General features: G+C 42.5%; 1 protein-coding gene and 1 pseudogene across 3 annotated transcripts in view; both read left to right on the top strand.

The window, feature by feature from the left end:
- RSU1 (Ras suppressor protein 1) overlaps nt 1-22,608 on the top strand; it is a 191,303-nt gene that overhangs the window by 143,803 nt on the left and 24,892 nt on the right. The gene's annotated exons all lie outside the window — the stretch shown is intronic.
- On the top strand, nt 18,145-22,206 carry LOC116645684 (annotated as a pseudogene). The gene has a single exon (XR_004301992.1). The product of XR_004301992.1 is annotated as a 60S ribosomal protein L17-like (transcript).

Below are 22,608 nucleotides of genomic sequence, written 5' to 3'. Positions count from 1 at the left end.
ATGTAATCTTGAAGGGTGAGCATTTGGCATTTTTCCTTCAAATGATGTAAATTTGAACTGGCTCTTCCTTGAATAAATTTTAGATGAAAAGTCGGCAAAATAAATGAATAAGTTTCATCACTAAACACAGAGCACCTTTTTAACCTAGAGAGAATGGAGCACCTTTTTAACCTAGAAAGCGAAGAATAAAGAGGCTATTTCAGATCACTTATTCAATCATATATGCCTTGTTTGACATAAGCTTGAAAAATAAATTTGGAAGTAGATAGAAAGAAACAGGATAGCGCAGTAGTAAAAACTTGGACGCATATAGCATTTAAATTTTTAAACTATTTCATAGTAAAAATTCATGTGCGGAGGATCATCTTGGATATGTGACAATAAAAAATTAATTTATCTAATAAAGATGATTCAAGTAAATCAAATCTAAATAAATTCCATAGTTCACATTTTTTGTTTGTAAATCAGGTGTGTCAGTTATAAATATTAAAAACATGAATGAATATATATTATGAAAAATTCACTGCTTTCTCTCTTTTTTAGATAAAAACATAAAGTCTTTCAGGACTTTCTCTTATTGCTGATTTTCAGTTAAATTTAAATTCAATTCTTGCCATTGTGCCTCTTTCTTTTCTGTACCTGTTTGTAAGTCTCTTCCCGAAAGAGACCTTTATCATTATTGTCATCAACAGAAGTGAACATTTATGAAGCACCTATTGGGTGCCATGTTTGATAAGCATGGACAGTAGGTCAGTATTTTGAGTAGGAAGAAAAACATTGTTAAAATCGTGCTTCACTGTGCTACTGTAGAGTCTTTATTTAAACCTCTATTGGAACAGAAAGGTGATTAATGAGACACTATGAGCCTGCTTATTACCCCATCAACCTTGTGATGTGCCTGCAAATACGGAGCATCTTTAAAATAACCATAATGAGCAAAGGAGATGGTCTCTGCTTTTACAGAGTGGACATGCCTGCATATTTTAATTTAGTTTGGTATTAGTGTTATTCCATTATTACAGATTGAGCCTGAGGGAAAGAGCAAGTTAATTTTGTCACATGTAATGAGATAATTGCGTACATGTAATTTGACAAAGCATTCTACAGGTGTGTTATGCAGTGATGAGAAATGCCTACTCCTAACTCATCCTTTGTAGGGAGTGGAGTTGGAAAAGAGTTTCAGAGAGCAGAATGTGTTTTGTTTTTTAAACAGAAGTCCTAAAATAGTGTTAAATACTATAAAAATTTTTGATGGTGGGACGCCTGGGTGGCTCAGTCATTAAGCGTCTGCCTTCAGCTCAGGTCATGGTCCCAGGGTCCTGGGATCGAGCCCCGCATCGGGCTCCCTGCTCGGCGGGAAACCTGCTTCTCCCTCTCCCTCTCCCCCTGCTTGTGTTCCCTCTCTCACTGTGTCTCTCTCTGTCAAATAAATAAAATCTTAAAAAAAAAAATAAAGTTTTTGATGGTGTCAGGTTGGGAATTTATTTTATCACTGTGTGTGAGTGGGTTTATTTGTTTGTTTCCAATAAATGTCCTTATGTCTTAAAAAAAAATTCATTTCAATCAAGATTAAGGAGTGATTTCCAGTAAAATTGGGCTGCTAGGCAAACATTAATGATTTGTGAAGAGAGTTGTGTTTTTTTCCTGCAGAGGACTTTCATACTGAGATCAGTGAAGAATTTGGTTGTGGTCTGTCCACCCCCCTACAAAAGTCACTTGCCTATGAAGAACTTGGTAGGGAAGAGAGGAGAGGATCATTCTCCTCCTTGGCATTTTTTCTGTCCTGATTTGCAAGATAGTGGCAACAAAACCTATGATTTAGTTTTCTTTCTTTTTGTGCCTCAACTGTGTAGCAAAGTTAAAATTTTTGTTTTTTGTCTTCTTTTATTAGCTCTGGTTTTAAGTACCTCTTAGGATTTACAGAGCTCTGTCTTGTGTTCTTTCAGGGTTTTTAAATACTGATAAGATTCTTCCCTTTGAAGGTGCTTTTTCTTTTTAATTTTGTTAATTGATTTGGATAAATAAGCTATCCCAGTTGTTTGGATACTGAAGGCATAAGATGCATATCTCAGGGAAGGAGAGTGATTTAATTCCCGGTTTTCACACATGCTGAATATGGTGCCTTAGTGATTCACAAGGACCCCTTCTAATCTCCGTTCTCTTAGGGTGTTTGTCTTGCTTATGAATAAATTTGAGTGAAAAAGCTTTTTAAGTTAAAGCTGCATTGATGGTTCAAAAAATAAATTAAAAATAAAAATGAGATTAAGTCTTTGATTTAGGAGGTTCATAAGGTTCTTGTGGTATTTTTTTAAAGAAATATTTAAATGGATTTCCCTTAACTCTTTAGAAGTCTCAGGACAGAATCTCATTTTATAGGACGCGTAGCGGAAAGAAGAAGAGGCGTGTACCACCTCCTCATAAATATATGGAAGCTAGAAGTCCTCTGCCATCACTAATGCTTTTCTACTTTGTGACTTGGACAGACTCAACACTTTCTACCCCATTGTTTACTGTTTTTACTAGGTGGGTTAAGCAAAGCTAGTAAATAGAAAACAGCGTCTTGCTTTTCAACAGTAATTATGGAAACTCTTGTTATAAATCTTTTATATTGAATCCAGGTACAGTTCATTCTCTGTAAGCCATTGCTTTTAAGTCCTAAGAGTGGATCAGTGAATTTCCTATTTAATTTCAGAAAAAAATGAATATTTGCTGTTTATTTTGGCCATCTGCATACTTGCCTCCCTCACTGTTGTCTCCTTCCTGCTTCCTCAAGTTAAAAACTTGACTAATTGGAGACTACAGCTTCTGCTCCTCCAAGTAGCTCCAGTCAGAGGCTCGTAACAAGCTTTGACATCTCCTCACAAGCAGCATGAAGGAGAAAAGCAATAAGCAGTATATCCGGAGAGTCAGCAAATTGGTAGAGCATCTGAGAAATCAGATTAGCTGACCTTGAGAGTTTTAACTGTCTTTAACACTGTCTTCGTTTCCCAAAAATGATCAGCCTTTGAGAGACTGAAGAAAGGAGCGATTCAGAGAAGACCTCAGTCAGAAGCAAGCCCTTAGCTTAGTAGCCAGTCCAGTTCCTGCTTACGTGTGGGTCAAAGACTAGTCAGATGCTAAAGAGCTCACATGCTGTTGCTTCTTTACTGGCTTTATTGAGAGAGAATTCACCAACCATACAACTCACCCATTCAGAGTGTACCATTCAGTGACTTCTAGTATATTCATCCAGTTTACGTCCAGACCGTTCTCCAAAGGGTGTGCACCATTTTACGTTCCCGCCAGAGCCGTGGGAGGGCTCCAGGGTCTCCACGTCCTGGCCGTCACATGCTGTTAGATGTGTTGTTGATTATAGCCATCCCAGTGGATGTGAAATGAGACGGCAGTTTTAGTTGGATTTCCATAATGGCTGTGGTGTTGAGCGTGTTTTCATGTGCTCATTCACAGGCTTTCATGTTGTGAGTTACGTGTTCTCACAAACTGATGCTCACTACCATCGTACCTGATGAAACTACTCCCCCAAAGTGTCTACGAACGTGTGCCGTGTCTGTCCTAAGAGCTTTGGGCCCTGCCGTGGTGGGTGCAGGCTAGAAGGAGGGACAAAACTTGTTAACAAATACATGAAATGAAGTCTTTGGGGAGCTATGATGGAAGGAGGTGGGGCAGAGGACAGTGGGATCATAAGGGGTGGAAGGGTTTACTTCTGGGGAGAAGGTTTGATCAAGAGGGAGAAACACGGCAGAGGTGGTATTGGTTATGCTGTGAACAGTTCTGTCTCGGGCATTGGACCAAGAAGGGGGCTCTAAGGGTGAAAAGACACAGCTCCTGACGATATGAAGAGCCATCAGTGGCCATTGTGGATCTTGATTCTTGACCGTCGAAATGCTGCAAGCCACAGTTTCATAAAGCACTGCTGAGCTGGTGTCTTTCTCCTTGATTACAGTCCTCATGATTGGGGAAAGTGCTTCCTCATATCAGTTAAGACGGGGCAAAATATCACTAAGCAGCTGAACAAGAGCTGTGTCCATTCGGTCCAGAAGCTGCTTTTGTTATTGTTGTTGTTTTTGAATGCCTGTGAGGATTTCTTTTCGTGCCTGATTGATATCTGGGGGGGGGAAAAAGTCCTTTTAGAAAAGAATGTGATTTGTAATCTTAAATTTAGGAAATACCAAATGACCTCCCTAGGTCTTTTGCATGTATAAAACATTTTTTTTGGTAAAATATATTACTATTTTCCCTGATTATATGTTTATTTTCAGGGTTTGTTTTGTTTCTCATTCTCTTTGTGATAGCAATTATAATGGTTTTGGAGAAAAAGATCAGCTGTTGTACTAAATCTCACCTAGAACACTTCTGCCTCTTAAAGATATTCCAAGATTGTCTTCGAAAGATGTACAGGAGAAGTGACTCTCTGCATCCCTGACGAGCTCAAATCCTCATTTATGTTTACTAAATTTGCAACTCTGACATGCTATTTTAGAAAGCCATATAACATGTTTTTGCCAATTGGTTCTGAGGTTTGATGGCTTAAGGAGAAAGAGATTTGTGTCCTGAACCTTACCAACATTGCTTTATTCCCCCCTGAAAGAAGGGTGCTGAGAAATCAGCACATTTAAATATTGACACACAATTTCCTTGATTTTATTTTCCTACAGATAAAATGAGATCAGGAACAGGGAATTTTCTGGAATGCTTTCATGGAAAAACAGGCCATCACAAAAATGCTGTGAAACAATTGAAGCTCAATTATTTGTACTAGTGTTTTCTTCAATATAATTAGACATATATTACATAATTTTGCTTAAAATCACTATGAATATTGATGAGAAAACTTGTATTCCTGGTGCCTTCTGCTGTGAATATTACTCTACAGTTCACCATAAATATTCCTTCTCCTTTTCTTCTTTCTGCCGACCCAGTTAGCATGCACAGACTGGAACTCTGCACTCCATGTGGTGGTTAGTCCCAAGGCCCTGGGGCCCCGGGGCCCCACAGAGTCTGGTTCAGACCTAGCGTCACTGCTTGCGTTCGTCCTTTAACTTCTCTTACATGCCTGTGCCTTTGTTGCAACATGTAAAACAGGAAATAATACCTACATCCTAGGACTGCCATGAGGAATAAATAAGATCGCACATGGCAAGCCCCGGACAGAGCAGACGGCAGCTGGGACACCCCGATCCTATAACCTACAATTGCTGTCACTGCGGTGAAAGTCTCCTTAGTGGGTTTCCGGCCAGTGTTTACATTCCGATCCCTGAGACCGTCCAGAAACACGTTTGTTGTGGTGATAACTCACTTTGAAAGCATGAACTTCCTCTGTAAATTGGAAGTTGTCTTCCCCCAGGTGTGTGGCGGGTGGGTGGTTGGTCATTGCCACAGCTCCTATTTAGTGAGGGCGGGCCTGGGCGAGGCCCGGCTAGGGGGCAGGGGGTGGGAGGTGATGAGCTGCACTTGGGTTTTCTAATTCAGCTGAACAGCCGAGGCAGAGTTACCTCCGTGATGTAGTTTGGAAATCCAGGCAGAGACGGTAGGTGACTTGCCCGAGGTTACGTGGTTAAGATAGGCGGCACCAGGGGATCATGTCACCAATTGATCATGAATGATGATGCAGAAGTTGTCACTTTAATTCTTGGAAGGAGGTGGAGTGAGGTAACAAGAATTTAGCATTTTTCACATAATGAATGTAATTTTTGCATCTTCAAGTGTCCACACTAAAGACCCTCAGAAGTAGAGGGTGGCCGTCATTTTTAAGGCAATCATGTTATTTCTCTTCTCAGTAACAGATCCCATCTGTTACCCTTTTCCACAAATCATCGTTATGTGTTTGATGTTGTCCAGACAAATCTATATGATTCGCATGGCAGGATGTTACTGGACTTGCTTCTCATACTGTACTCTGATTCATAAATAAAGCAGCTCTGTACAGATCCTTCACTATCCTTCATGGTAGTATCTCTGAATAAACATCCTGTTTTTTATAAATCCCTTCATTATGAAAATATTGTTCAGGCTTTTTTTCCTTTGTTTTGTCTCCTGAGTAAATTGAGCAGTAAACATTATGTATTGACCAAAAAGAACTTTCTACCTGTTCACCTTTTAGAACATTGATGAATTTTTTGTTTGGGCTTGTTACTTAAAGAGTAAGCATGAGATTTTGCTGTTGCATTTGTTATATCCCAAAAACTTGACTTTTAAAAAAAGAAAAGCATAAATATTTAAAATCTTGAGACTAGCAAAGAATGCTATGTAAATTCAAAACAGAGAATTCACAAGGATTTTGTGCTATGTGGTGGTTAGTCTTTTGGAAGTAGGCTTAAGGTTAGTGCTTTTACATAACCAGTTGTTATTTCAGGGTCCTTGAAGAGATTATCTGTAGGAATGGAAAAGAATGTTACAGAATGGATTTTAAGAATAATCTAATTTTACATAACACTGATATCCCTCCAAAGCCAGGCGTGATGTTTCTTTGTTTATTACTATATGAAACAAGCCATCCCGGATATAATTATTGGCCAGAAAATTTAAGACAAAAGAAAGTAGCTCTGCCTCAGCACACAGAGACAGTCTGTGAAGAATCACTGATGAGAAAAGTTAAGAGACCCAGATGCTCTAGCTGGTCATAGATTTCTGTTGTCAACCAAAATTCATAGTCAGAGGCTGGTTGGTGTTGGTGCTGTTTCTACCTTTTCTACCAGTTTCTTTCCCAATCTCTGGATCTCCACAGAGCAGCACCTGGTTGTTCTGCGGCTCTTCTGGATTATTCGGTAGTTTCCCAAACCACCTGTTACCCCGTCCTTTGCTTCTTCCCCTCCTCCTCTACCTGCTGCCTTTGCACTCTATCTGCTTTTCCGTAACTAATTTATTAAAGAGTGGATGTTGGCGTACTTCTCTGTCGCCAGGTAATAACGTGAGATGTTCGAGGAAGTAAAAGAGTAAAATCACACTGATACCCATGAGCAACTCCATGCAGACCTAAGTCCTTGCTCTATGATTGTCTTAATAAAGATGTGTTCACAACATCCCAAACCATATATAGGATTGTGTGTGTGTGTGTGTGTGTGTGTGTGTGTGTGAGTAGCCTTGTTTAATTCTACCCTCCGCTTGGAGGAAAAAACTCAATACCATAAACAATTTGCTGGCGGCAGGTCATCCTGTCAGGTGTTGGCCCGTGTGGCTCTACAGAGGCCTGATTTTAATGGTGGGAAGGACAGTAGAAGTCTTCTTGCTTGGTATGAATGCAGCGAGGGGACCCATCATTCAGCTCTCTTGCTTCGGGGGAATTGATTGCTCACCTGTTCGACATTCGTGACAGGCCCTCTGCTGAGGGACTCGAGGGTGAAGATAGATACGTCCCCTGACCATATGAACTGTACAGTGCGGTAGGGAAGTCACTCCCTAATCTGTCTCGTAAATGTAGTAAGTATGGAAAAGGAAAAGTACACTGTGCTGTAAGACCTTGTACCAGGGGACTTGATAGCCCAACAAAACCGAAGAGTGGCAGGAGCTAACAAATGAAGGAATGAGAAGCATAAGTGGATCTAGCAGCAAGCATGGAAGGGCATTCCTAGCAGCAAAAGCTGTACATGCAAAGGCCCTGTGGCAGCAGAGGGCAAGGTTCATTTGAGGGATTCACTGTGCTTGTAGCAAAGAGAGTGGTCCCAGGTGAAGTCAGTGCTGGGCAGGAACCCCATGCTGGTTGGTAGCTCCGTTTGGGGAGTTTTATCCCAGAGTGAAGGGAAATGGCAAATGTGAATGGGTGGGAGTGTGATCCAGTTTGCTTTGGAGAGGTCACTTTAGACTACAGGTGAAGGGGCCAGTGGAAGCGGACCACTTGCTGGGCCATCTCAGGGGCCTAGGAATGAGACATGGATGGTAGCTTGGACCAGGGGGTGAAGGAGAGGCTGAGAAAGTTATTTAGGGGAAGAATTCAGGAGCATGTATGTGAGGATTGGATAGGAGGAAGGGTGAAGTGTCCAGGGCTGTTTTGAGGGGTTGTGTTTTCACTGCAGGCAAGATAAATTCAGGACCTAAAATTAAAAGTACATTCAAAATATCCAGAATACCAACAAGCCACGTGTGTTGTGTTCTTACCACCTCCCTCCCCTTCCTCCTCCTTCCCTCCCTCTCTCCCCCACTCTCCCTCTTCAATAATTTTTTAACTTTCCACTGTAACTCAGGCACAAAGATTGGCTGCTTGGAAAGCAACTTTGGGTTCTAACTTTGCAGATGCCCAATGCCAGATCTTTTCCTATTAATATGAAATGGGGGTTTGATAATGAATTTTTCCTAAAATATATTACCTCGTTTATATTAAAAACATACAACTCCGGAGCACTTACTTTAAACTGTCTGGCGATATAAAACATGAGCTGGCTAGGTTGTTTCTAGGTGCTAAAACCAAACGTCTGCATGAATTGCAGTGTTGCTGTAAATATTTCCAGGCACAGACAGGTAGATGCAATAGGAAAAACCTGAGCAAATTCTTAGGATGCCAATATTGTCACAAAGTCTCCATGCAGAATGAAGTTGTTTGACAAAGTGTTTCCCTGGTGATTTGGCTGCAGATGAAAATGTCTTCAGCAATAAAATTCCGTGCTTGAGCCTCAGCTCTGTGCACGCATCAGTCAGCAAATGACATATCAAGGATCTTTTTTGCTGTATTAGTTAATATGTTGGCAGAAATATGTGAAACATTGTTATTCCTCTCAATTTCTGTGCCTCGGTTTTTTTTTCCCCCTACCTTTAAACATGCATTAATTTTGCCAAAATATCTCCCAGCCATAAATCTATGACTAATCAATAAGATTGCATTAGAACAGAGATAAAAAGTTTTTTATTACGAGGGTTTTCTTAGTTACCAATACCAGAAGACGTCTGATAGCAAGAGCTGCTGTTTTGCCATCATTCGCGAATAGTTCCGGGGAAATTTAAGGGTTGGTAAGGCAATTAGTGATGAAGCATATTTTAATTATAGGAACTGGATAAGCTGCGTACAGCTTTATGAATTAATACATTATTGTTTAATAGGTCACAGTCACGTGACTTTAATCACACTTCTTGCAACCACAGTTTTATTAGCAGTCATGTTTTATAACTTAATAATTTATACATAATGAGTTCAGAAGTTCCATTTGCGGGATATCAGAGAAATAATTTACCCCATACGTTAACACGTATAAACAACAGCAGAGTCCAGCAGGGTTGCAACCAAGTAACTGTCCAAGATGATTTTACATTAAAGGGGTACTTTTAATAATGAGACCATTTTGTATGGCATTATGCCAAGTCTGGCTTTCACGAAGTGATTTAAGAAACAGGAGGGAAGATGAATCACAATCATTTCACACGTATTTAATAAGCACGATTATCCGGTGAGTTCTGCATCCATTCTTGCAGTTGGGAAAACCGTAAAGGGATTGGATTCATGCTCTATTGTAGAATTCTCTTGTCCAACAACTGCCCCTTCACCCCGGTTCCTCCCGGCTTCGGTGCACGTCAGAGGCTATTAAATGGGCTGCACTGAGCTGCACGTGTCTTAACAGCACGCACGGCATCCTTGAGCAAAGCCTCCCTGCATCCTCGCCTCTGGGCATCCACTGTCCTCTCAGGGAAAGTAGTCTCCTCCCATCCAAATCTGCCTCAAAAGAGCCCCCGTGAGAACACCTCCGGCCCCTGTCCTTGCACAGAAGCCGGGAAACTCACACTCAGTGATTGACTACAGGAGGCAGGGGCTGGTTTATGCTTGTCATTTTCATCAAGATTTTATTTTAAATCGCAGACTCACTGGGGGCCTCAGTGGTGGAAAGTCTTTTGAGGCCACAGAGTGATACTGGAGATTCTTCAGGCTAGGGTGATCTGTGTACGTTGCAAGGATATTAATAGGCCCACAAAAAGGGTGTTAGGTTCAAATAAGCTTGGAAAACTTTGGGGAAAACCGTTTGCTGATACACAGGTGCTCAACTTTAATGTCCAAGGAAGGCATTGAGGGTGCAGCATTTCCCAAACTTAATTGACCATAGAAAGTGTTTTTGGAAGAGGGTCTTACCCTCAGTTTCTTTCTCTATGAAGTATATAAATAAAAGTGTATAAAACATATAAAAAGTATGTAGAGTTAAACAAAATTCAACCAAGTAAATTTCACAATCTAATTGGTTTTATTAAACCATTCATGAATCAGGCAGGGTCCCATCTAGCAAGTAGAAGGTAGGAGCTCTTCTGAGCTTTAAAAAAAAAAAAAAAAAAAAAGACTTTTAAAGCACAGAGAGAATTAAAAAAAGAAGAAGAAGAAGAGGAAAGGAATTTATTAGCAAGGAATGCATTGTTGAGGCAATGCTCCCCTCAGGGGAGCAGGAAGGGTCTATCAGTAAATTTCCAGGTATTGACCAGAAAATTCCATATTGATTCGTAAAGGTTATATACCTGGAAGGTTGAAGCTGCAGTTAGGTTAGGTGTTAAGTCTTGATTTGCTGACTTGGGGGCCTTAACCTAAGTAATGCCATTTTAGGCCTGTTTTTGTTTTTGTGTTCGTTTTAACATTAGTTACACTGTTGTGTCCACAGCATAAATTTTGTCATGGTGGAAGAAATAATCTATGTTCATATGATTTTCAAGCTGTGAAGTAACATAAAAATGTAACCGATTATGCTTGCTTTTCTCCTTTGATCTGGGAGAAATAGAGTGTCAGAGAAATGATGTGCCAAATTTGTTAATTGTTCAGATTCTAGTGATCTGGATACTGTTCTTTGTGTTTTTTATTCTTCCTGCCCAACTCTTTCCTGTGCTGGGAAAATCTCTTCTTTGAGGGTCCACATGACTTACTGCAAAAAAAAATGACCTTTAGCATGCAGTTGATGATCTGAGTGTTAATTATAAGTGGTTTCTCTTGTTGTGTTTATAGTGTCTTCTGACTGTTCACTGTCAGTTGTTAATAATGCCTAATATGGCTTTTCTTCATATTCAACCCTGTAATTATCTGTATGTTTCCCACACTCAGCTTTTCCAGATTGGTCTAAACTTCAAATAAAGGGGCTGGGGGGAGGGGGGGGGGAAGAAAGGGAGTGACAGTCACAGCAAATTCCTTGCTGCATAGATATGTAGAGAGCCTGTACTACAAGAAACCTGCTTCTGGCTCCAGCTGCCTGATTTTTTTCTCTTTAACTAGTTTATGCTCACAGTTGCATGTTTGCAAATGTTTATTGAATTAATAAGTAACTTTGAGTACCATAAATGCTATTTTGATTTCATGTGGAGGCAAGATTGAATTTCTTCATGGTTTGATCCGGTGCTATTGATTCTTTTATGGCGATTTGGAGAACAGAGCTCTGATGGTCTCAGCGAGCTAATTTGTTGGTAATGTAATTTATTTATAATGCTTTAGTTGCAGGAAGTAAAGGAACATGTTCCACTCAATACAAAGCATAGTAGTCTTTTGTTATTCATTTATTCACTCAACCAAGATTTATGGTGCCTATTACTGGCCCTGGGTCCAACAGGGAATAAAATACAATCGCTGTCCTGGTGAAGTTTGCATTCTAGTGGGGAGAAACAAGTTTGTATTCTAGTGGGAAGAGACAAGCAGTGAACCAAATGTTAGATGGCAACAAGAGGCCGATGGTGGAAGGTGTCACAGAAGACCTCAGAGACCAGAAGGATGTCCAGAAATTGAGGATAGCAGTGGTCCAGGCGGGGGGCCCATGGGTGCACCCACCCAGGAAGAAACAACGAGGCCACTGTGAGGTCAAAAAGATACCAGTGATGATAAGAGGTTGGCCTTTGTTCTCAATGAGACAGGAAGCCATGAGTGTGTTTTGAGCAGAAGAGTGACAAGGTCTGGTTAACCTTTTAGAAGGATCACTGTTCCGGGGATGGGTGGGGAGGGGTGAAAAGGGGAGCAGAGAAAACAGTTTGGAGGCAATTGCAGGAACCTGAGCAGGAGGTGGTGGTGGGTTGACTGAGGTGGAACTGAGGAGAAACATGTTAGACGTCTGTTTGAAGGGGAGAGGCTAACAGAATTTTCTGGTGAATCGGATGTGGGATGGAAAGAATGAAGTTGATGTTGCTCAAATGGAATCCTGGGAGTGGAGTGGATTTGAGAGAAGGGCAGCTTGGGTGGGGTTAAGGGGGTGGTTGGCAGGTGGCTATCATAGTCCGGAGACAGGACTGTGATCTGTCTGGAGTTCCATGCATGAGTGTCCAGGGTGTGTAGTCTGACTGATAGTCAGGAGTCTGGAGGAGATCATCTAGGTGGTATGAAGAGAAGAGGTCCAGAGACTGAGCCCCACCTCCCCCCTCTCCCGGTGTTTAAGAGGCAGCAAGAGGGGGGCGGAAACCAGTACGGGGAACTGAGAGGGAGCCGTCAGTCATAAAGCGAGCTAACAGAGCACAGTGTCCCAGAAACCACACAAATTAATGGTCACAAGAAGGTGGAAATTGATCAGTTTTGCCCATTGCCATTGGTAATTGGGGTAAGATAATATTGAGACTGCCCTTTGGAGTTAACAGTGCAGAGGTCTTATCAAAGCTAGGAGCTTGTTTAGGAAGCTTAGCTTGGAATGGGTTAAAACTCAGATAAATCTTCGGAGAGTTTGCTCCGAGTGAAGGCAGGGATGGGGCCATTGCTGGCCAAGGATGTTGGGTCAAGACAGGCAGGAGTAAAGTGTGTTTCGTGTTAATGTGAATGGCTGGCACAGTGCGGGAAATTGATGGTGGAGGAGAGGGGACAGTTGCTAGAGCAGTGTCATTGTGTAGGTAGAAGGGATGGGGCTCTCGAATGGAAGTGGAGGGGTTGGCCTTGGCTCGGGGTCCGGGCAGGTCATGCAGCAGAGGAAAGGACAGGAGGTACGAGGTGTGGTGCAGGCAGCAGCAGGTTGGGGAACTCGTGTTGAGACGGGGTCAAACTTCTTTTTGGAATGTTTCCATGTTCTCAGTGAAATAGGGAACAAGGTGATCAGCTGGAAGGGAGGATGGATGAGGAAGTATTATAGTATTTAAGGTTTGAGAGAAGAGGATATAAAATGGGCTAGCAGAGGGAGAAAGAAGGTATTGAAGAGATGAGCCAAGATGGCCAAGAGTACAAAGGGGCCTGGGGGGATCACCCAAGGGAATTGAACCTTCCTCTTTCAGCTTGCTGTATCAGGACAACTTGCCCGGAATATCTGCCAAAGTAACCAATATTCCATTGTATAAACACACCTCAATTTGTTTATCCATTGACCTCTTATTGCACGTTAATATTGTTTCCAGTGTGGGGTTTTTATGAATACAGCTGCTATGAACATTTTTTTGTACAAGTCTTTATACGGGCATATGTTTTCATTTCCCCTGGGTAGGTTCCTAGAAGCAGAAGCACTGGGTCGTGCAATAGACATATATTTAACTTGGTAAGAAACTGCCAGTTTTCTGAAGTGGCGGTTCTGCAAAAGTAAGCAGGCACATGCTTCACCCTGTTGGGTAGAAAATAAGCTTATAGTAAATGGAAAGTTCAAGGTAGTAGAAATTCATTGTCTTGGCTTAGTCATTACTGAATCTTAGCACTCACTGAACTATTATAGACCCCGTTCCCCCAAAATCTACATGGAGGACACAAAGTAGGTCATCTCCAGAGTCCCTTTCAGATCCCACATTCTGCGAATTTTCCTGAAATTCAACCACATGGTTGTAAACAGACAGAAAGCCACATATCTGCACATTTTTATTCTGTGGGAGTTGAGCTGCATTTCATGTACTGGACACAGGAAGAAAATCATGAACATAAGGTGCAGAGGCAAAAGGATTAGGCTCCTGTGAAGCCCACAAGTTGCATATGAAAATGATATATTCCTTAAAAGAACACATTGTAAGGTGATAGAGAATTCAACTCAAAAATTTATATTAAAAAGTTGTGCCCCTATGGATAGCTCCCATTTTGTTTTCATTAGGATGTATATATTGGGAGATGCAGTTGGGGGGTTGAACAGACTGCTTACACGTGCACTGTGTGGGTTGCTGTGGCGTGCTTTGAAATGGGAGCAACACAACATTGGCCCCTGTTACTACTGCAGGACCACTGGACAGGGGTTCGGCTCACCTGGGTGCTCTCCAGCCAAGAGCAGAGAACGTTTTTTTCCTGTTTCCTGCCAGCGACAGGAGAGAGAGCCCCTTTGCCGTCTTGTCCATAAATGGATCTGCATGTCCACAGCTGCCCATCTCCAAGCCGCTTTGGCTGTCCGTCCCCATCCTTCAGCTCTGCACAGTGAAGAGTACGCTTCAGCAAAGATTGAGGAGTCATGGTTCACGTGCTTGAAGATGTCTGATAAATAGAGGATGTTAGAAAAGACAGATTGGACATCAGTGTGAGATCGCACACTTCTGTAATTTGTCTTTCAGGTTAATGAGAATTAGTGGTGGGGAGGGAAAACCAGTTGGAGGCGGCTCCAAGCTAGTGGGGAGTCTTGACTAAGCTGTGATTGGCTGTAGAGGCAAATGACCAGTTGGTGCCGTGCCCCCTTGGGGTCCTGGCGTTGTGAGACCCTCATCCACTCAGGGCAGGACGAATGCCCCTCTGCCTGTCACAGCTTTCTGAGAAGGGATTCTGAAGGGTCTGAGTATCGAAAGGCATTAAAGGGGATCTTGGATTTGAACGTTAGAGGTCAGGCCAAATCTCGTTACATGCGGAGAACCTTCCATAGCATCCCTGGCCTGACTGGCATTCTAGCTTCTGCTTGAATACCTGGAGTGACCTGGAACTCACTCCCTCAGCATATTTACTGGAGAACACATGTGCTTTTCAGGACATTCCTGTAGGGTACCACCTTACTGAGCCAGTACCATGGGACCTTTCTTCCATGACATGAGGAAAGAATCTAAAAACAAAAACAGGGCGCCTGGGTGGCTCAGTAGGTTAAGCATCTGCCTTCAGCTCAGGTCGTGATTCTCAGGGTCCCAGGAACAAGTCCCACATCAGGCTCTCCACTCAACGGGGAGTCTGCTTCTCCCTCTGACCGTCCCTCCTCTCATGCTTTCTCTCTCTCACACTTTCGCAAATAAATAAATAAAATCTTATAAAAAAAAAAAAAAAAAAGCATATGCACAGCTAGCATGGGATGGCAGCTCTGGCTGGTTGTGTTTCTCTCCCTAGGTGGGAATGGATCGGGGGCACAATAGGCATTTTACTTCTGTTCTTTCTAGGGGATCTGAAGAAGCACAAGCAAGCATTCTTTTCCCGAGTCAGGGACCATTGTTATCTTAAGTGGCCCTGATTTATCTTTACATTGATGTATAAAGATGACTCCTTTCTCACCTTGGGCTTATGTTCTTCATAGCTGTTGAAAAGTCCATGTATTTGTAATGCTAAAGCAGTGATTTTTCAACCAGGGTGGTTTTTGTTCCCCAAGGGACATTTAACAATTCCTGTAGACATCGCTGTTGCCACATCCGGTGTGGGGGCTGCTACCGGTTTCTACTGAGGAGAAGCCAGGGATGTTCCTACACATCCCACAATGCACTGGATGGTCCTGGACAACAAAGAATTATCTCGTCCAAAGTGTCTTTGCGGGGGGATTGAGAAACTCTGGTCTAAAGGGGCCAGTGGTTCCAACCAACCAGTGGTACCTTCCCATGGTAGCCTGCACAATTGATGGTTCTGTGCTGGGGCGCACAGCACTGTTTGTATCTAGGGAGACTCAAGGGTTTTAATTTCATGAGCAGAAGAGCTTCTGCATTTATTTATATCCTTTACGGCTCTTACAGAAGAGTTAGAGTAGGAAACCAAGCAGTGGGTTTGCTTGGTTTCATCTGTAACTTCAGAGTGCAAGATACCTTTGAATCCTAAATAGGAACTTATTTTAAAAGGCCTCTCGGGTTTTTTTTTTTTTTTTTAAGATACATCCGACTTATCACTAATAAACCAAGAATGTCTAGGTTACCTCCAATTAAGAGTGAGCAGTCAGGACCAAAGAGATTTAAAAGGCTTTGTGTTTTCAGGAGTTTCTTCATACGTTTCAGAAAACGGTTTGCCATTTAATAATAAACGATACACCAGGTTGTATCGTTTATTATTCAGTGGTGGGTTTTTTTCGCTGGTTTTGTTTGTGTGGTAGGGGACACAGAAGGAAAAGTGGTTTGAAAGGAAATCATGTGAGTGTGTGTTTCACGTTGTCATGGGAAGGCAAAGTCAACATCAGCGCGGGTTTTGATGTGTAATAGGAGTAGAACAGACATAGGCATTGAATAATTTCCCACCCACCCTTTTTGGAGTAGAAGCCATGCTGAGAGAGGACGCAGAAGAGCTTGTCAGTCAAGGCAGCCACTAATTAGATGAGCTTCAGTGCCTCTCTGGATGGCTTCCAGAAGCACACTGCCCTGTCACACTGGGCACGGGTGTCAGTTCAGGCTCCCTCGTCCCCCATCCGTTTGCCTCAGTCCAAACCAAACTTGAAATTGGAGGGGGTGAACATTTCTGGGGTGCCCCTGTGCACTGGACTATCTGTGGGAGGTATGGGGTAGCGGGATGGAAACCGGAAGCATACATTCCTTAGGGGCATAAAAGTAGGGTCAAGGAGGGGTTCCCTGGGCCCACAATGGATATAACTCAGGGAAATAAGGGGGTGGCAGTCTACTGGTGGGATAAGCCGGGGACAGTGGGATTCTGAGTTACCCTACCCGGTGCAGTTCTCTTTGTCTTCTGGCCGGTAAGCATGATCTTTGAATGACTGTTTTCACTTTTTAGAGGAAAACTAAGATTAGTGAGCTATTGTTGAAGGAGTGGTGAACCCTTTGGAATTAGAAGGTGTTGTAGAAATCCTCCTTGGTAGTGCTTTTTAGTTATGGTTAAAAAAAAAAAAAAAAAAGAAAAAAGAAAAAAAATCACCCTCCTATGTTTCCTTTTGTTGTGAGGCTCATGGAAACATGGGGCCCACTGAGGCCCAGTAGTACGCGCCACTGGGGCGGTGTGCTCTCCAAAGTGTGAGTGCTCCCCACGGCGCAGGCAGGACCCAGCACCAGTGCGCCCTGGGCTTGTTTGCGGCTTAAATCATCTCAGGGCTCTGACTTCTTCCCTCCGGAGACGCGGTCTAAACTACCCCCCACCGATCATGGCATTGCAGCACTCATGCAAAAGCTTGTCTTCTGATCCTCTCCCACGGAACATGACAGTTTTCTCTGTGATGGCCGAATTAATTATCAGAAATGGTTTGTTGGCAGACAGTTGGATGCTAATTATGATTGGAACCTCTGGGCCCTTCCACCCAAATCTGCTGATGTTTGTTGTTGGTGGTAAAAATGAAAAACCATTAACTATGAAAGGATTTCTTGTTGGGGGGGCAACTCAGAGCAAGGCAGATCAGGCCGGGCAGCTTTGCTTGAGTTAACTGGGATCTGAGCTACAGCTACTCACCCCGTGGTTGTGAGGAAAGGATTGAAGAAGTGGTTAATTAATTGTTCACTTTCTGATAAAGAGGGGATGGAGATTGGATATTTCAATGCAAAGCCAAAAACTGGCATTGATTAAATTTGAGGTGACATTTGGGGAGGTGTCCTCAGAATGTCTAAGTTTGATTATCCAATTTGACTTCACGCTGTGTCCCGGTTTTGTGAAATCTTTCTAGCAGGTTCCACCTGGGAAGAATTATTTTCAATTAAATGGATCATGACCACTGGAGAAAGAATCATGAAACGTACCTGTGGCGTGGGGCCATGTTGGGAACAAAGCTGCCCAGCTCACAAAGGGATGTTTTGGGGGTCGGCCTGTGCTAAGATGGGCTTTGGGTATCTTTTCATTCTCTCTCATCATCAGTTACGTTAATGAGGTGTAGACATGAAGGCAGGTGCGTACTTCATGGAGCTGTGTGACGCATGGTGGATGCTATCGCCGGCTCTCATTGGGGACAAGCAAGGAGGAGGCCAACAGACCCTTGATCACTGGAAGGGGATGATGACCTACTGGGAGATTGTAATAGGGCAATCAAGGATTAGTGGGGAAAGTAGAGAAAATAAGAACAGGAAACTTTTTAATCATTTCATGTAGGTATGTGAATGGCTGGCTTTCTTTAGTGAGGCTGCTGATATGACACAGACAGTGTTCCAATACATTCTTAAATAATCTCTAATGAATAAGTAAACAAAGAACACCCCTAAATACTCTTTTAGGGGTCCCATCAATTGTAAGGGTGTCTTTTCCTCAAGGAAAGTTGAGTGACTCATAATTTCTGGCTAAATTCAGTGGCCGATCTAAAATGACAATATAAAAAATACATGTTGTTTAATTAATGTTGCATCTCAGTCAGTAATCATCAGATAAGGTTGTCTGGCAGAAACATAAACTTTCCTGTAGGTTTTACTTGGGGAAGCAACAGTACAGTGAGTCCCCACTCATGAACCACTCTTAGCACAGAAAATATACACAGAGGCAAAGACAGGTGCATAAAAATAAACTACTTTGTTCCCAGCAGAACAGGGTGTGCTTGGAGATGTGACTGGGTCAGAAGCGGCTATTTTAAAGTCTCTGAAATTTTTCTCCACTTACACTTTCAGTTGAAGTTCCTGAAACTTTTTCTTCTAAGGTATAAATGCCACGTTAAGATGGACGGGAAGTCTAAGGGAATTATACTCATTAAATCTCATTTCTCTTTGCCTTTTCCACCTTTTTCTTGATGATTTCAGTTCTTACCATGCAGCAATTCAGTGACCTCAGTTCTCCCTCTTAGGAGCCAGAGAGGAAAGCCCTCTGTGTTTACAGAGACTCAGAGCCTCCCCTCTGTCCCAGTTCCGCTCACGGGGAGCCATGCTGTCACTGAGCTCCACCTAGCACAGGTAGAGATCGGCGGTTTGGCTCTGTCGGAAGGGGGAAGAAGGTAGGGACCAAGCCAACAGCATGAACACCTGGATTGGTTCATGAGTGTCTTCATTCATTTATTCACATGCTCGTTCACTCACTGGTTCACAGAAACTTGCGGGGTATTTTAGGATGCTGGGAACCACGCCCATCCTTGTGCAGAAAGCATGGACCCCACGCTGGGGTTCAGTCCTCAACTGTGCATTCTAGCAACTCTGCGTTGTTACCGGGGGTGCAGACGCCAAGTTAATACAGCCCTAGAGCTGGATTTCCAGCTGGGCGTGTTCTTTTTTTAAATGGACACAAAGATTATAACTTTGCATACCCTGGTTTTCGAATATTAGAAAATCACATACTCACATCAGCAGTTTAATCAGGTGGGTATCTCCGGCTTCTGCCAACTTGTTTGAGACCTTGTGGGTGACTTTGGGTAGGGTGAGGCAGTTGGACTGACAAGAGCCTGGCCCCCGGGCTTCAAGGAGGCTCTGAGCACGTTTCTGCCACCAACCACCTGTCACCTTGGCCAACTCATTTGCCTCAACCACACCCCAGTTTCTCATCTGTGAAACAACACATTTAACCAAAGGCCATACTCATTTTTTTAATTGATTTTTTTTATTTTAATGGGTAAAAAAAATGATTTTAAAGTTTAATCAGTCTAATAATGGTGTTACTAAAATGGAAAGGGAGACCAAACAAAAAAAAAATTTTTTTTCCATTTGGGACAAGTTGAATTTCAGAAATACCATCATCTGTGCTGCCTGAGGTTAGAGACAGTATTTCTAAGTACACCTGTCATCTAGTGAGTAATTAGATGTGCCCAGGCTAACTTACATGATCTCATTCATTCTTCACAACCTTAAGAGGGAGGTTCTGTTAGTTTCCTTGTACCCTTATAATGTATGTACTGTCCCTATTTGCAGATATGGAGATAGAGACCCAGAGAGATGAGGTAACTTGTCTGGGGTACACATCAGTGAATGTTAAAACGGGGTTTGAATCCAGAGCTTCCGTATGACTCGCATAATGTTCTGATCAGCTTTCTGGCCACACCACCTGTCACAAAGGAGGGGTCCAGTAATTGGTAGATGCATGGTGGGTAGAATAGGATGGAACCTTTTAATGTGATCACTTTGAAGACCTGTACTCAGGTAGCCCTATTTCCCGCCGTGTTCCTGGATCAGTGCAGCCAGTGGGTCCTGTTTTAAACCCTCGCTAATTAAATAATGACCTGATCTCTGGCCCCTTGGGACACAAGTGTAGTCTCCCGAACAACAGCGTTGGCATCACCTGGTAACTGGTCTGAAAGGCAGGATCTTGGGCCCCACCCCAGACCCATTGAATCAGAATCAGCACGAGCACTGGTTCCCCAGGTGACTGCTGTGCGCACTGAAGTTTGGGAGCTTTGCACACCTGGCAGGACCCCTCGCGAACCCTGTGCTGCTCGGCAGAAGAACACAGTTGACTATCACGTTACGGTGACCACGCTAATAGTGCTGTGGCCAGGAGTGATGCATTTGAGGAGTGTGTGTAAGGTACTGAAGAACGGGACACTCGGGGGGGAATGAACGCGACCCGAATGCAAGAGCAGCTGTGAAAAGAAAAATCTTTTTCCGTGGACCTTGCTTTTTATGTGGTGGAGGAAGAAAGGGTTTTTTTTGTTTTTGTTTTTACTTTAGAAAAAAACCATCCCCGGTTGCTTGGAAGTTCAAACAGTAAAGTCCAACTAGTAAAAAGTAAAAATTAATAAAAAGAGAGAGGCTAAAACTTAGTTACAAACCAGAGTTCTCAAGGTTATTATTTTGAGCTAATCGCAGGACTCCCTGCCCCTTTGTTTTCCCCCTAAAAGTTCGTATTTCTTATAAAACAGCTCCAAAGTGAAAAATCATATGTGTCCTATAAAATAATTACTCATCTTTATCATTAAGAACAAATACACAGCAGGCAGCAAGGAATGCCTTTCCTACCTTCTCATGTGGCTGTTTTGTAAATGCACAAATTTTATAGAACGTGCAAGAAAAATGTAAAATTTCTTGCTATCAGTGGATTCTACCTAACAAGTGAAAATTGAAGCTTAGCTCATTTAGAGGCAGTTATATGATGTGTTCAGTGAGGTTTTTAAGACTTATATTGAAAAAATTAAGTATTATGTACAAAACATAAACGGATTATACTATAAATCGAATCTATTGTGAAATGTGAGAATGTAAGTGTGTTAATACGTGTGTGTACATAATGTGTTCTGATGGGGAGGAAGATTATTACTAACTCCTTGTTTTTATAGTGTGTTGATATTTTACAGAAGGTTAAAGTAAATGAAGTGTTGCAAGGATTTCCAAAGCTATCCATCGTAACTTCTAGGATCATGTTCTCCAAATTGCTAATTAATGTAAAGTCAGCTTCATATATTGAGATGTTTAATCAATTGGCAGATTGCTGTCAATAAATATGTGTCTTAAGCGGTTTGTAATAGACAGGCTAATGAAGTACCCTCTGTGAGTGTCAGAGCTATTGGGAAAAGTCTCTCTCCCTTCTGGGCGTCTTGCCATATGTTATTAGTCTCCCTCTGATGCAGGGAAGAATGCCCTTCACCACTGCCGGTCTCACCTCTGAATAGAGTAGCTGGAGAACCAGGAAGTGAGTTTCATTTTCTAGGAGCAGTTAATCAATCAGAAGTTAGGTGGAAAGGGGGGCTACTGGCAACATTAACAATATTAAAAGTAAGAGTTCTCATGAATTCTTCCAGGAGCCACTGCTCTTCCTCTTACCCTAAGCGGCTTGAGGTGACCTCTGAAAATGGTTCGCTATTCGCTTGACCCAGAAAACCCTACGAAATCACATAAATCAGGAGGTTCAAATCTTCGTGTTCACTTTAAGAATGTACGTGAAAATGCCCAGGCCATCAAGGGTATGTGTATCTGAAAAGCCACCAAGTTCTGAAAGACGTCACTTTACAGAAGCAGGGTGTGCCATTCCGTCGCTACAGTGGTGGAGTTGGTAGGTGTGCCCAGGCCGAACGTTGGGGCTGGGCACAGGGTCGGTGGCCCAAGAAGAGTGCTGAATTTTTACTGCACATGCTTAAAAATGCAGAGAGTAATGCTGAACTTAAGGGTTTAGATGTTGATTCTCTGGTCATTGAGCACATCCAGGTGAACAAAGCCCCCAAGATGCGGCATAGAACGTACAGGGCTCATGGTCGGATTAACCCATACATGAGCTCTCCCTGCCACATTGAGATGATCCTCACTGAAAAAGAGCAGATTGTTCCTAAACCAGAAGAGGAGGTTGCACAGAAGAAAAAGATATCCCAGAAGAAACTAAAGAAACAAAAACTTATGGCCCGGGAGTAAATTCTGCACAGAATAAATGCAAATAAAAAAAAACAAAACAAAAAACAATATTAAAAGTAGCTAACGTTTCTTGAGCATTTACTCCATGCTGGGCTCTGATTCTGGTACCACGTTTAACTTCACGGCAGCCCTACAAGAAACAGCACCATTTCTCAAATCTTTTAGATCCTTTTGTGATCATCGTTTTGGGCCTGCCACTCCAATCCTGAAACAGATTTGTAGGTAACATAACCTACACGTGTCGTCTTTTAAGAAGTCATTCTCATTTTCCAACTGTCACATAATGGAGAAATAAAAGAGGAGTATGGTTTATTACTGAATACCTTCAATATATAAATGCTCGCTCCTGGCTACCCTAGAGGATGGGGAATAGTAGTCAGATGTTTGCACCTGTGCATGGAAGTCCTCTCTGTGACTTTGGCAGCTCTGACGGCAGGCTGATAGAGTTAT

The sequence above is a fragment of the Phoca vitulina genome, unplaced genomic scaffold, assembly GCF_004348235.1.
Source record: "Phoca vitulina isolate PV1807 unplaced genomic scaffold, GSC_HSeal_1.0 scaffold33, whole genome shotgun sequence".
In the NCBI taxonomy this organism is placed as follows: domain Eukaryota; kingdom Metazoa; phylum Chordata; class Mammalia; order Carnivora; family Phocidae; genus Phoca; species Phoca vitulina.
Note: the sequence above shows the minus strand (reverse complement) of the source record. Positions and strands in the feature narration are given on the sequence as shown.